General features: G+C 37.4%; 1 protein-coding gene and 1 pseudogene across 4 annotated transcripts in view; one reads left to right on the top strand and one right to left on the bottom strand.

Annotated features, from left to right (window-relative positions):
* Positions 1–12,589, top strand: part of MYO16 (myosin XVI) — a 562,776-nt gene that overhangs the window by 36,579 nt on the left and 513,608 nt on the right. The gene's annotated exons all lie outside the window — the stretch shown is intronic.
* Positions 2,798–4,055, bottom strand: LOC308496893 (branched-chain alpha-ketoacid dehydrogenase kinase-like; annotated as a pseudogene). Its single transcript has one exon. The product of its transcript is annotated as a branched-chain alpha-ketoacid dehydrogenase kinase-like (transcript).

Raw genomic sequence — 12,589 nt, 5'->3', positions numbered from 1 at the left:
GTTTCTCACACTGAAAAATGGGTTTATTAATGGCATGATTATGAAGAAAGTTCTAATCTGGGATTCTGTTACCATGTGTAATTAACTAGTCAGCCATTGAAGATCCATGAAGCTCAGATCTAGAAGTGATTGATAATCAATTTTTGGTTTTGTTCTGTGCACAGCTAAGAAGCAGATGGTTGCAAAACTCAGAAAGCTTACTCAAAAGAGTAGATCAATATTTTATTTTGTCTTTTGTCACTAGTAATCTAGTGGGAGGAAATATACACATGTTCTTGCTTTTTGTTTGGCCCTACACTTGCATAATTTTCAAGTGGGTGCAGAGCTAGAAAAAGAGTATTAGATCATTTGTGTCATTGGAAGATGATAGTTACATGCCAAGATTATGCAACCAGTGTTTATCACTAAAATTCAAATTAATAGATCTGTAACAGGGGAAGTGCACATTAACAGAATGTTCTTAAGAAAAAGATGCAAAATTTTAGGGATAATTATGAGCTCGTTTTCTGTAATTATATGGCTAGCTTCATCTATTTTCTGATACAACTCTTGAATTAGATTCTACATAGACTAAACTACACTGACAGAAAAAGGTGGGAAAATATTTGGTATCATATTCATACTATATGTATAGACATGCAACTCTCAGCAGAATGGTAGAAATGCTAAGGTGTCTATAATACAACTTTTGAATGCGTTATTTTTATGGATTGTATTTTGTGACAGAGCCAGTATTTTGTAGAACAATTAATAACAGTAGCTCCTGTGTAAAATGAGGATATTGGAAAGTTTTTCTTTTGTCCACTTGGAGAAAGCCTTTATTTTGCTAAAGATTACACTTGCAGATGTCATACAAAAGAAATGAGCCTGGTATGACCAAGGAGCACATTGAAAACTGTAGTATGTGGTATAATTGATAGTTCCTTTTCGCAAGAAAGAAATTGTTTAGAACTTGTGTGATTTAAGGTTCTGTTCTCTTAAAGGCTGGGAAATTGGAGATCTTTTTTGTCACTCACAGAAAAGAGATTTAATAATATTTTGTTGCAGTATCACCTCTTTATTTAGGAATACACTATTCTTGTTTCTTCACCTGTTTCCATATTCATCATAACAGAAACGCTGTGAAGTGTCTATTTCTGAAGAGCCACTTGTAGAAACTAAAGTGAAGTGGCTTAATTGGATCAGAAGTGTAAAGTTTTCTTTTTTCCCAGGAGCAGAACGATCCTAAGAATGTAGTCTCAAAGTCAGTTAGCCAAGAAAGTGTCAGTTCTCTCTTAGTCACAAAGTTATAGTAAAATTTTAATTTCCCACATGTTAAAAATGGTAAAGTTTAATTGTACTACTCAAAATACACATGATGACTGGAAATTTGAAAATGAAGGAAAACTTTAGGTGAGATAACTATCAAGACAGAGTGGATGTTGTTTTCATTTGATGTCCTGAGGCTTTACTTGCTAAGAAGACTACACGATTTTCAAAGGAGAGTTGGCATTAGTGAATTCTGGTCACTCATAATTCCTCAGTATCCTTAGGTGAACCCTTACCATTGGCTATTTGATACAGTACTACTCAAATCAAAAGTGGGAAACTGAAGTAAAAATTTACACGTTTCCTACAAGTGACTTTAAAGACCTATGCTCTGTGTATTTACTTATTGTACATCTTTATATAGATATTTGTATAAATATTAAAATGGGTATAGGTAGGTATATATATAATATTATGTAAGGAATACATCATTGATGCACTGTAATATTCAGTAGACAATAGATTTAACAACTAGGCTGTTTTATTCCATACTTTTATGCTTTAAAGGTTATGGATTCAACATTTTCTTTCTTCCTTCTATTGAACATTTTATCATGAAAATAATTTCCAACATACTTCAAAATAAAGATAACACTATAGTAAACCTTTAGATACTCTAACTTCAACAATTAATATTTATTTCTTAACAAAAGAGTTATTGGAGGTTTTGGCTCTGTGACTTCCTTCCGTGTCTCAAATGCCATGTATTTTTAGAAATGGGTTAAATATACAAATTTATCCTTAGGATAAGTCTTCATTTTTAAGTATTATCTACAAATTTCCAGAAAATATTAAACACATAGGAATTTATATAAATGTCACTACTGATATTTGGACAAAGTATCACATTTTCTGTAATAACAGTAAAGAGAAAATGAATTATTCCTATAATTTTTAACAATATTCTTGAGAAACAGTTTTCTATAATTGCAGTAAAGGTGTGAATCAGGGAAAATTATGATGAGGCTCGTCTGCATTTTATGCTATTATTAATTTTTAAACAAGCTATTAATTCTCACATTAAGATTTTATTGTAATGTAACAGACGTGGTGTTTTCTTTATGAGTATATTATCATCAACCTGAAGATGGATGTGTGAAGATAAAATATTGTTTGTATCTACAGATGTTTGCTTTCATCCTAAAATATCATGCTTACTTGTTTTAATACAAAGCATTTTCTTTTTTTTGGGGGGTGGGGGAGAGGGGCATTCAAAATGTGAACTTTAATAACAAACAGCAGGTCAAAATGGGATTCTCCAGGAATGAGAATGATGGAGCTGGTGCTGGAGGCCTCAAGAGTCCCCACGTCCTCCCCTCTGAGGCCTGGAGGCAAGGAAGCAGCCCTGGTAAGGGCCTGCACCAACTCCATGGAAGTCCATCTGTTTGGAGTCCTAAGACGGAAGACGCAGCAGCGTGTGGACCAGGGCGGCACCCTGGTAAGGTGGGTGGCCCAGGCCGGGCAGGCGAGCAAGTCAAGGGCTGTGGGGTCAGATGCGAAAGCTTTCCTCCTGGCCTTCCATGTGACGGAGCCGCAGGTAGACCTCTGTGTCAATGCACTGCAGGGACGATAGCCTAACATAACCAGCCAGGTACTCTGTGTAGGCCCGTGATATGAGCAACCCCAAGTCGAAGCCTTGCATGGGTCCTGACTGGCCATGACTGTGCATGTTCAGGTGGCCAAGGAGGGGGTTGGTCTGGGGTTCCTGGGTGCTGGACGCGGCTGTAGTGAAGTGGTGGTCTGTAATCCAGTCCAGCGCTTTGTGAGCCATTCCCCTGCCTTGTCGTCAGGATGACAAGATCCATATCATTGTCGGCAATGGTGAGAGTCACATCTGGGACATTGCAGGGAGTGTCTAGGTGACGCTCCATTGTGGCTCTCATGGCTTTCTTTAGCAGCTTGGGCAGGATGTAGTCCAGTGTCGTAGGGATGAAGGGGATTCGGGCAGCCATGTGTCCATTGATATGGATGTGAGCGGGGGCAATAGCCGTACCATGCAGGCATCTGGCGCAGTCCACCCACTTTTCAATAAAAATCCAACCACTTTTCAATAATCATCTTCTTTGTCTCAGAGACAAGCTTATCGGCAGATGATGCCAAGAAGTCAGGCTTGTCCTCATGCAGTGCCAGATGATGTGTGGCCAACATGCAGATCCCAAGCCTTGAAGTCAGTGTCTTGTCCAAGAAGGAGCGGATGAGGTTCTCATCCTCTATGTGCTTCCGGCTCTCACATAGGCAGACCCTCAGCTAAGAGGCTCACCACGTCCTTGTGGTTGTCCAGCCCCTGACGCACCAGCTGGCAGTATTGGGTCTCATCCACCTGGTCCTTGATCGGAGGAAAGTCTGTCAGCTTCTGGAAAGAACGGAGGTATAGCTCGTGTACATGGAGTATGGTGGGGTTGCAGCCAATGATGAAAGGAAGGCTGCCGAAGCCCTTGGTGTGGTGAGCGTTCTCACTGGCAGCTCTTGCTGCAAATACCGGGCACTTTTCAGAAGGTGGCTGCCGTCCTGAGAGCGGCCTGTGTAGAGCATCATGGTTGGAGTAAGGCGGACTGAAGGCTTCTCCACTGCGATGTTGATGGCCAACTGGTTGTAAAAAGAGGTGATGACCTTGGAGCTCTCCCGTACCATCTCCATGTGTTGTGTGTCCATGGCTGAGGTGGAGCTGGCCTGGAACAAGAGTGCGGGCACCAGGAAGGGATGGAGTGGAGGTCTGCTTTGGGGCCACTCCCCAGCACAGACGCCATTATCACCATACTGCTTTTGTCGGATTAGCTGGCGACTAGGGCTAAGGACCAGATAGACGGAGGAGACCACAAAAAGGGGAAAGAGGGCGTAGGTGGGCAGGGGCTCTTCTCTAACTTCAGGGGTGAGGGCCACTGGAGGATGCTGACAAGTGCAGCCCCCAGGGAGCAGCTCCCATCGCAGGGCTAGAACCAGGGCTAGGGTCTGCGTGTCTACCAAGCATTTTCAATATAAAGTATCACAAACCTCTCCTTATGGAAGGTATCAAAGGAATATTTGTGAAGGATAAGGAAATTCATTATTGAGTGAATAAAATAAAGAATGATTTCTAAGGAAGGTTTGGAGAAAGGTAAATTTTTGAGTGTTTAAAGTTTAATTACAATAATCTGTGTTTATTGTGATTGTAAAATTCACAGTCTTACCCAGTAATTTCAGCATATTTTAAGGTTAGTCAGCTTTTAATAAAATAAGACCTTATTTTAGGAAAATATAATCCTAGATTCAGTTTCTTATTTGACCAAAGTAAATGTACCAGACAGATTAATTACTTTCAGTTAATACTCTTATCGTACACTTTGTCAAAAGGATATTATACATGCCTTAGTTTTATATTTTTACATCCACTACTATACACTGTTAGATTTTTAATGGTTTTTAAGCACTTGTTTGTATTACTATATTTAAATTAATATTCCAATTTGTGATCTAATTTATTACAAGAAGAATGTGGAGATCAGTTCTTGCCCTCAATTGATCTTCCTTTGACAGGGGACAAATCTCCAGAGGTTTCCCAATTATGTAAAACCTTAGATATCACATGAGAATAAATGGAATTGTTGAATCATACTTTACATAAAAGGATCAGTGGAAGAGAAGTGGCATTTGGTTTATGATTTGGGGTAGGGCATGGCAGTGACCAAGACTTGGACAGGATGAGTCAGAACAGGGTTTGGGTTCTTGTTTTTTCACTTTCTGTGTGCTTAAACAATTTTCTTAGCTTTTGTGAAATGGAGATATTTACCTTATAGCTTCCCTGAGGACCAAATGTGAAAATGTGTGGAGCGTGTCTGCCACATCGTAGTCTTGCAGATACCGGTGGTAAAGTTGCCATGCTACTGGGATTCTGACCCTTGGCCATGATGAAACAACAGCTTTCTAGCTGTGTTGTGCTATCATTTTTCTGCATGAGTGTAGACCCTCATAGGTTCAAGCCACCCAGGTCTGTGTGTGTTCTGTGTGTCTAAATGGTGGTACAGAGGAAAGTGAGGTCAGAGGCAGCCAAGAAGTGACCTAGAGTAGTGGCATTTGGACGACAGAGAGTTCTAGAGGCAGCTATGGCTGCTTCTGGTTCCAGCAGGCAACTATCCATCTTTTATTCTGGTTTCTTGTTCTAAGAAAACTGAAACTGCTGTCTTGGGGGGCTCTTCTGAAAATAGGCTTTTTTAGGGCAGTTAGTTTTAGGCTGTTGAAACTATATTGAGAAGACCTTGAAAGAGCGTTAAAGTTTAATTACAATAATCTATGTTTATTGTGATTGTAAAATGTACAATAATACCCATTGTGTAATATGACAGTGTAATATCTCTGGAGAATAGATTTATCTCAGAACTCTCTCTCTCTCTCTCTCTCTCTCTCTCTCTCTCTCTCTCTCTCTCTCTCTCTCTCTCTCTCTCTCACACACACACACACACACACACACACACACACACACACAGAGTCCCAAAAATAGCTTATTATAAAGCCTGGCTGGCATATAACCAGTGCTAAATGTTTATTTTCTTTATTTGATTTCTGAAGTTTAGCGAAGAAAATACTCTCTGAAATAGCATTTGCCTAATAACTGAGTCCTAAAGAACTTAATTTTACATGTCATAATCTCTCTTGCACCTATTACAACACAGTGCCCCCAATGGAGGTGGAAACATTGTGTTTCCCTTCTCACCTCATTTTTGTTTCTTGGTATAATAAAAACAATAGGGTTTTGTATTTGTAGTACACATTTCAGAACTGATTTTCATATCACTCAAAAGAGAGAATCACATGCGGTTGGTAAGTGGTAAATGTTATTCCTCCTCCAAAATAAAGACAGAGAACAAAAATCAGACTGGCTCAGAATCACTTAGTAAGCTCATATTAGGGCTCTGAACAAAATCTAGGACTGCTGAATACTGAACCCGTTGTCAGTTTACCTGTGTCTACAAACAGTAGTGTCCGTAATGTTTAATTGTTGACTCTCTCTGGGGCAGAGGGGCTCTTGATAGTAGCATTACCTAGTTTCCAAAGTATGAATATGCCCACCGTGGCTAGTTTCATGCTCCTGATGTGCTCTTTCTAAACACAGAGCTGGGAAAGATGCATACCATTGTCTTTTGAGCACATGTGGAAGATGGCTGCTGCACACCACTTTTCCAACTTTTCACACCCAGTAAGCAAAACTGTTTATATATCCAGTTAGTCATTTACTGGGTATTTATTTGGAGGAGCAACACAATGTACTATAGCAGTTATAAAGAAGGAGGACATACAGTGTCTGTCATCCGAATTGAAATTGGTAAATGGGATGCCTGAAGGAGGACAATCACAATATCCTTCAGCGTGGGTTGTCTCACAGTTACTATGGAAGTGAGAAAGGTCATTTAAGGCTGGATGAGCAGTACTTTGACTTCTAGGTAGAATTTAAATAAGAGGAACTCTTCAGTGTGCAGACTGAAACATGAGGGCAGTTCCTGTCCTCCTTTTTTTAATTTGGATCATTATTTTGAATTTTTCACTGTCCCTTCTAGTTCAGATGCCACTTCATTTAAATTTTCCAAGAGGCAGCATGGTTTTGAGGAGATAGTGCTGAGTCATCGAGAGGTCTAGGTTAAAGAGCTGACTTGTCCGTCACCTTCAAATAGAAGGTGTTGGGCAGGTCCCTAAATGTCCTCCATTATCTGAGCCCAAGTTTTCTTCATATATGAAATATATGAGATAGTCCTTTGCAAAACTTGTGGTCTACTTTGCAAACTTTGACGGAAAATGATGTATTCAAATGATAAAAAGCAGTTTGCAAGTGTACCATGCTATTATATAATGCCGCAGCATATGACGGTGATGATGACAATAATGATGATGATGTTGATGGCGGGGATTATGATGCTGGGGATGGCATGGTGGGACCGAAAAGGAAGGTGGTAATGCTGGTGATGGGTCTCTTAATAAATACTCTCACTTCAGCTGCCCACCATTCAGCCATTCAGGTTCAAAAGTAGCAAATGGAATGTCTTGGGAATTCATTAATTATTGTAACTAGTTGCACTGGTATGGATTAGTAAAATAAAATGAGCAAGGAATCCCAATGCATGTGTTCCTCCTTGTGCACAGTTACCGAAGTCCTAGTCTCCATTTTTGGGAGGAAGCTCTGATGACACTATGAGTAATTTCATATAGAACTTGGAGATTTACCAACCTACTGTACTCTCTTCTCCTTGGCTATCCTTGGTGTGTTAAAACAGTTTTATAAGGTCAAAAAGAAAGGAAAGGAAATTATCTGAAAAAGAGATTTTGTTCTATACAGAAAAAAGTAAGTTTTGTAGGAAAGAGAAGTTATCTAATATTTACATAGTCCTGTTCCTACCATTCCTAATACGGTTTCATGCATGCCACCTGAAATATTAAATAAACAGAACCTGTGTGAGAGACTAAAGTGCAGAGGATGGTATTTAACATCTGTAGTCAGTGCATATCTATAAAGTGTCATATATGCCTTTCTTATCAAAGGAGAACTTTGTTTATACTTTAATTTATGCAATAATTTGCTTTTTTTTCATTCCCTATCAAAATCTCATTTAAAAATGTAATTAGAATTTAGAAAAAACTACATTGTTTTTTATTAGATACTTTTAAAGGACTGAATTGTATCCCTATTATCTCCACAAGTGTATCCCTGTTATTTCCAGGTTATATTGGAAATGTGTGAATGTGGTGTGTGTGTGTGTGTGTGTGTGTGTGTACACTAATGCACAATCACATAATACACTTTATCAAGAATGATTCATTTTGTTTAGGAAAATATGGTAAAGCGAGTAATCAATCAGAATAACTGTAACAACATGACAATACATCCCATTGCCAAGTATACCCTATAATAGAAATCAGTGTTGTAAATGGTTATTTTTGTTGACTAGGAATGCCCCAGAATATCTGTCTTTTTCCTTATAAAGATTAAATGTTAAGGTATGATGATTACTTATTGGTTTCAATTTATTTGCTGTCAACTGGTTTTTGTTTAGTCAGATTTTACACTCACCTCACGTAGATTTCCAGGCTTGCTGGTGTAATCAGAGCTCTTTTGAGCAACTAATATTGCCTAACTTACATTGTTATAAATTCTATGTTTTTCTGGAATCATATCAACCAGGCGTTCTTTAGCTATTAACAAGAAAGTAAACACTACATATTCTAATTATAAATTTTAGCTCATCTACTTACCTCAAAAACATTTAGCATACAAAAAAACATTTCTCTTGGCATAAAAGACCTCAGCTTGAAAAGTTTCTTTATTTCTATTTTGAGCTATAACTCATGATGAATTATATTTTATATAGTATGGTTTTTAATATAATAGTATTTTATGCAATATATAGTATATAAGTAAGCCTATAATTTTATGCTTTTTAAAATGCTATTTTAATGACATACAGGATTTAAAATATTGAAGCTCTCAGAACATGGCATGCATTCCCATTAGTTTAAATTTACTCTTGTCTCTCAGGAGCATGTTACAAATTTTCTCAAAGGTTTTAGAAATTTATTGTTGGTATATAATTATCATATATATCAAAGGTGTGAATGAGTGTATGTGTGTATGTGTCTGTGTGTGGTAGATACATGTACATATCTACCAGTCATACCTTTGAGAAACACTTTGTTTCTATAACATGAAGCATAGTACATTTCTTTGTTTATTGTCTGTTTCTCTTCATAAAAAATCTTATCCTGAGGAGAGAATTTGTTCATTTGGTTCATGGTTGGATGGATCTCCAGTGCTATTCATAGTACGTGGCACATAATGAATGCTGAAAATATACTTGTTGAATAGATAAAAGTAAATATAGGTATGCTTCTTCCATCTTCTTCACAATTTCCCTCCCAAACACATCTCTACTTTTAGATGAGGACTTAGATATTTTTCGTAATTTGTCTTATTTTAAGTGAAGTTTACTATAATTAACATTGAGCGAATGAATTCTAGAGCACAAATTGCAAACTGGCAGCTTATGGCAAATTTAGCAGACATCTTTGTTCTTCCCTGAACAAGGTTTAATAAACTTCTATTTTACATTGATGATACACACATGAGCTCTGTGATTTTTTTTTATTACTTTCAGATGTACAAAACAATGTAATAGACATTTACACCCCTCACCAAGTGATAACCCCCTCTACCAATTTACTACCCCTCTGACATCGTATACAGCTGTTACAATTCCATTGACTATTCCCTATGCTGTACACCACATCCCGTGATATATATATATATATATATATATATATATATATATATATATATATATATATATACATCTATATATGTATGTATATAGATGTATATATGTATACATCTATGTATATATATAGATATATATAGATATATATGTATATATATGTATCTATATATATGTATATATATATGTATCTATATATATGTATATATATGTATCTCTCTATATATGTATATATATAGATATATATATATTCATACATACTAGGTTAGTGCAAAAGTAATTGCGGTTTTTGCAATTTTTAATCTTTTATACTGCAATTACTTTTGCACCAACATATATATATACATTTGATTATAATTGACATTCAGTATTATTCAGCCTCAGCTTTAGGTGTGCAGTGCAGTGGTCAGGCACAGTCCATAAAGTGGTCTCCCTAATAAGACAAGTACCCATCTGACCCCCTACAAAATCTTTACAACATTATTGGTTATATTCCCCAAACTGTCTTTCATATCCCCGTGGCAATATTGTAACTACTAATTTGTACTTTCTAATTCCTTTACCTTCTCCCCTTTCCCCGACCCCCTCCCATCTAGCAACAATCAGTTTTTTTCCCTATATCTCTGAATCTATTTCTGTTTTGTTTGCTCATTTATTCTGTTCTTTAGATTCTACATATAAGTGAGATGATATGGTATTTGCCTTCTCCATCTGACTTATTTCACTTAGTATAATGTTCCTAATGTCCATCCATGTCATTGCAGAAGATTTTATTCTTCTTTATTGTCAAGTAATACTCCATTGTATAAATGTACCACAGTTTCTTAATCCAGTCGTCTACCAATGGGAATTTCGGTTGTTTCCATGTCTTGCCTATCTGACTTCAAACAAATGAGTCTGGAAAGTTTCTCACGATGCTAGAGTCTTAACTTTTATTCAGGAAAAGGAATTGGAGTGCCAATGCATTGTACATTGTACAAATGAAACTATGGGAGTGACAGCTGAGGGTCCAATGAGGCCCATTTGGTCCAATGAGGTTTCATTTGGTTAGCTCTTCTTAACAGAAGGCAGTGAGTCAGGAAAGTTTTATGAAAAACTTTTAAGTCAATGATCAGTGTCTTTAATTCAGCTCTGTCCACATCGTATTGGACTTCAGACTGACTTAATTTATGCAGCATTCCACTTCACATTCCATTCATCACTCCTACCTCATGTCAATATTTCCTCTTGTATACTATTGCTTAGTGCTAGCAACTTGTAGCAAAACATGCTAACGTGTTTTTTCACATTATTGTCACTCTTAGCTTCGATGTCAAATCTTTATCTTGTTCCTAAACACAGCAGCAGCTCCCCAATTAGTTTTCCTGACTCTAGTTTCAAATTCATCCACCACTTAGCTGTCATAGTTATGTTCTTTAAAGACAAATCATCCTCCTGCTTAAAGCCTTCAACAACTCTCCATTTCTTAAAAATTAAGTCTCAACTTTTTTCCTCTGCAATGAGGAGAGACAATATTTAGCTACTGCCCAGCCTTCTCTCTGGCTTTTCTCCTCCTCACACTTCATCGAAGATGGACATTTTCTACTTTCCCTTCACGAACTACTCAGTCCTGAGCTCATCTCTTATCACTATTCCATATGCAATTGATTATTGTTCATCCATTGAGAATCAATTACTCCATTATCCAGAAAGATCCAGAATTATGTGTTTCACTTTCATAATTCTGGTGGGGAAATAATATATACATACGAGGTCTGACAGTTACGTTCGGGAACTTGTTGCAAAGCTGTTGCTAATCTTTTTGATATCAGAGTGATTATTCATTATGAATTTGTACCAACTGGACAGACAGTTAATCAAGTTTATTATTTGGAAGTGCTGAAAAGGCTGCGTGAAAAAATTAGACGACCTGAACTATTCGCCAACATTTCATGCCTCTTGCATCACGACAATGCACCAGCTTACACAGCACTGTCTGTGAGGGAGGGAGTTTTTAGCCAGAAAACAAATAACTGTATTGGAACACCCTCCCTCCTCACCTGATCTGGCCCCCAATGACTTCTTTCTTCACCTGAAGATAAAAGAAATACTGAAAGGAGGACATTTTGATGACATTCAGGTCATCAAGGGAATATGATGACAGCTTTGATGGCCATTCTAGAAAAAGTTCCAAAATTGCTTTAAAGGGTGGACTAGGTGCTGGCATTGGTGCATAGCTTCCCAAGGGGAGTACTTCGAACGTGACCATAGTGATATTCAGCAATGAGGTATAAAGCACTTTTTCTAGGATGAGTTTGTGAACTTAATTGTCCAAACTCGATATTCTCCAGGTATATATCTGACAACACCTTCCAACTGGACTGCAGTGTTTTTGAGAACAGGAAATTGAGGAGTGTCTTACTGATTTCTATATTCCCATATGTGTCAAGCAGAATAATCCCTCAGAGATGTTCATGTCCTAATCCCCAGAACCTGTGAATGAATGTATATTACCTTACATGGCAGAAGGGATTTTGCAGATATGATTAAATTAAGAATCTTAAGATGGAAGATTATCTTGGTTTTTTGATGGCCCCAAAAGGTCCTTATAAGAAGAAGGCATGGGTGTCAGAGTGAGAGAGAGATTAGAAGATACTACATTGCCAGCTTTGACGATGGAAGAAGGTGCCAGAAATCAAGAAATGCAAGCAGCCTCTAGAAGCCGAAAAAGACAAGGGAACAGAATTTCCTCTAGATCCTCTAACACAATACTTCTGACACTTGGGTTTTTCCCCAGTAAAATCCATTTTAGACTTCTGAACTCCAGAGATATAAAATAATTAATTTGTGTTGTTTTATATCAAGTTTGTAATAATTTATTATAGTAACAGTGGGGAAGCAATATAAAATATATAGGGGAGAGAGTTAGTAAATATTTGATGCATAAGTAAATGAATGATAGAATGGAGCATAGATTTTAAATCAAATGCTTGAAGGGAAGTCAGTCCTTAGCGGATAGAAAACAAATTATATTGATGGGGTGGTGGGAGGGGAAAGAAGACTGAGGCTGG

Source organism: Rhinolophus hipposideros, assembly GCF_964194185.1.
Source record: "Rhinolophus hipposideros genome assembly, chromosome: 4".
Classification (NCBI taxonomy): Eukaryota; Metazoa; Chordata; class Mammalia; order Chiroptera; family Rhinolophidae; genus Rhinolophus; species Rhinolophus hipposideros.
Note: the sequence above shows the minus strand (reverse complement) of the source record. Positions and strands in the feature narration are given on the sequence as shown.